Source organism: Desmodus rotundus, chromosome 1 (genome assembly GCF_022682495.2).
Source record: "Desmodus rotundus isolate HL8 chromosome 1, HLdesRot8A.1, whole genome shotgun sequence".
NCBI lineage: Eukaryota > Metazoa > Chordata > Mammalia > Chiroptera > Phyllostomidae > Desmodus > Desmodus rotundus.
Genome location: NC_071387.1, coordinates 166,029,774 through 166,032,288, shown reverse-complemented (window position 1 = coordinate 166,032,288; position 2,515 = coordinate 166,029,774).

Genomic DNA, 2,515 nt, shown 5'->3' with positions numbered 1-2,515 from the left:
TTCACACACACTCCCACCCCCACCCCTCTTATTTATCCTTCCTACGCCCCCAAGCTCCCAACAGTATCACATTGATTCGATTGATGTCTAACCCTTCTGTGTTAGACTCTTCATGACGGACCCGCCGCGATCATAACTATGTAAACACTGCCTTCGGCTCAGCCGCAGCTGCAAAACTTCTTGTTCTCCTTCGAGTTCACTTGTTTTTTTCACTGACACTCAGTCCCAGTTCTCCAGTGGTCTCATTTTCCTCTAACAAGATACACTCAGACTTATGAGGCACTCTACACGTTCATCATGCTGAAGAAGGCTCCAAGGCTGTCTGACCCCTCCAGCCTGCACTGGCTGCCCCCATTAGTACCCAGCTCTCATCCTGGCATTTCCCTTCACCACCGCACTGGGGATCCTCTGTCCCAGTTTCCTGCAGAAGTGGTATTCCAACAGCAATTAGTGAAACTACCTGTAAAACTGGAATAATAACCTGAATATAAACTACTTAATAACCATTAAAACTAAGTTAAATCACAGGTGAAATTATTGGAATGAAACTTACCTGTTCCATGTAGCTACTTAAAACACACTAATTGAAAATCTCTAAAAGATGGGAACAAATTCCCCTTAGGCAGATACATTTGTGGAATTTTCTTGGTCCAAGTTTTTTTTTTTTTTTTTTTTCAGTATCCACCCACGGTTGAAGTGGAAACTTGGAAGTATCTGTGAGATGACACATAATTCTCTATTTCACGGGGACATTCCTGTAATGACTTGAAATACTGAAGAGTTAGAATGATATATGGCTCCCTGATTCATTTTGACTTTTTAAAACTTTTTTTAGGACTGTTGCATTAAAATGCTCATGAAAAAATTCTATGTGGGAACAGTTTGTCCCACCAGCATATATTTTTGCTTAACAGAATTAACATGTAGGTGTGAATTTGAGACCTTACCATTGTGATTTCAGGTTAACTGCACTCCCCAAATTCATTTGTTTTTATTGCATTTTATAAAATAGTTCTAAATAAGGCAGCAATTTGGTTGCAAAAAAGTTTAGGGGGACCTATAGTTATGGAAATATATCAACTTGAGTCATTATTCAGAAAATATAGTTAGCCAACAATGTAGAAAGAATATTCCTGAACTTCTGACCACAGCATTTTACCATCTAAAGGTATGCATGCTTATTGCAATATTGCTTTCTAAATGCTAAATTGGTCTAATGTTTACAATGCTGAAGAAATAATTTTCGGGAAGGATATCCTAACAGTGGTTCTCAACATGTGGTCCAGAACAGCATCAGCCTCACCTAGGAACTTGTTAAAGATGCGAATTCTCTTCTCCCCACACCCATCCACTTAATGAGAAAATTGGGGGGAAAGGGGAACAATCTTTGTGTTTAACAAGCCAAGTGATTCTGATGCAGACTGTTTGAAAACCATTGTCCTAGAAAAACATTGTGTGAGTTAGAGATTATGTTCTGCTGTCGGTAATAGAGACCTGAAATAACAGTAGCTTAAGGTACATGTCCTCTTATTTTCTCCCATAAAAGAAGCCAGGAAGTAGGTAGTCTTGAATGGTTCAAATGTCTTATTTTTACTCTGTTCTTACCATATGACTTCCATCCTCATGGTTTCAAAATGGCTGCTGAAATTCCAAGCATTACAAACACATTCCAGGCAGCAGGAAAAAAGTAAGAGAGATGGGTGGAAGACAAGCTAGGTAAGCCACGTTTTAAGTGCATTCTCAGGTACCCCACCCAATGATTCTGCTTTTTCTCTTTGCCACCCCTAGTTGAAATGAAGGCTGAGAATTAATAGTTGGTCATATTGTTGCTCAGAATAAAAACACAAAAGCCATGGAGAATGGATACTAGTAGAAGCTAGCAACTTTTATATCCTTCCTGGAATGGAGTCAGTGATCAAAGTTATACTTTTGAGCATATTATTCTGAAAGAGCTCTACAGTAACCATACATTAAACACATTCTTTGATCTGTTAGAGGTATGGCTCCATTCTTCCTTTAGGCAAAGGTCTTTCTCACCTTGAGAATCAGAACAGCCATTTATCAGAATAAACAAATACAATTTACTTCCCATAGGTTGAGGCTGTGGTTGATTTATACCAAGTACCCTATATAATTCTTTGAGTGCATGATTTGTAACATATATGAAAAGCAATCAGTAAAAAATAAGATAAAATAAAAAAATGCATTCTTTTCAGGATTGAATTCCCTGAAAAGGATTGTAATCTTGAAAATGCATCATAAGGAATTGATTCAAGGACAGAAAAAGCTTTATGTACAAAGCTGTTGACAGCATTGTTATTTATGACAACAAAACAAAAAAAATAGCAGCTTAAAATTCTGAGTGAATTATCACATGACTGGCAGATAGCCATAAAGGTCATAGAGCAACACAGGAAAATACAGGCGGTGGGGAGAGAGACAGAAAAATGCATATGGATACGGATAAGATTCGAAGAGCATTCAAAGAACTATAATGTGTTTGTCAGGATGTTAG